We start from the raw sequence: 822 nt of genomic DNA, 5'->3' as shown, positions 1-822 counted from the left end.
GGGGGCAAAATAACCATTTTCTGCTCTTTTATGTGTATCAGAAAGACTAGAGGGTCCCAAGCCATCAGATATAATGGAAGCAGTATACTTTATTTCAATAACTAATTAAGAAGAATAGTTTGATTTTCAAGGTCCCCAGACTAAAGAGAGCTCAAACCCTTGACTGCAAGTCGTTTGCCTCGAAGAGACATAAATAACCACAACTTCCAAGAAATAGAGCAGGTAATCTCTAGAAATGCCTGGATAAATTAAATGAAATACAATCCAAGACTCTAGGCCTTCAGACCCCATCGAATACTGTGTTCTCAGTCAACTGCCAGGATTTTAATTTATTTTATTATTATATTTTTATGACAAAATATAACACAACTCATTCATTTTGTCCATTAATTCTCTCTCCTTCATAAAAATGGCATACATGATGATGACGTGTATTAAACTGATAAGAACAGATACTACACTTGATCTTAGCCAAAAGGCCGAGAAGCGATGATGACGTGTATTAAAGAAATTGTCTACCATGTGTAGTGTTATAATGATAATCTGTAAATAGCATCAAATTTTGTAGAAAATTAAAGTATAAAGCATATAACTGCAGAAAAAGATATAAATCTTTAAATATTTGTTTTTTTCTGCATGTATATTATTTTAGCCACTTGAGCCACCTAGTGGTAATATCTGTGAAATATGATTTCTTACGCTGAAAACTAATATAAAAGCTTTTAAGAGTTTCCAACTTAAAAGGACTGAAGTAAATAAAGTGAATGATAACCATTGTATACATTCAGATTTCCAAATTAATATTTATTTACTAATAGGGAT

At 31.6% G+C, this 822-nt stretch overlaps 1 pseudogene; it reads right to left on the bottom strand.

Annotated features, from left to right (window-relative positions):
* Nucleotides 1–385: 385 nt before the first annotated feature.
* LOC131840101 (U2 spliceosomal RNA) lies at nt 386–491 on the bottom strand (annotated as a pseudogene).
* Nucleotides 492–822: the final 331 nt, after the last annotated feature.

Source organism: Mustela lutreola, chromosome 8 (genome assembly GCF_030435805.1).
Source record: "Mustela lutreola isolate mMusLut2 chromosome 8, mMusLut2.pri, whole genome shotgun sequence".
NCBI classification, from domain to species: domain Eukaryota; kingdom Metazoa; phylum Chordata; class Mammalia; order Carnivora; family Mustelidae; genus Mustela; species Mustela lutreola.
This window is presented reverse-complemented; position numbering and strand designations above follow the sequence as displayed.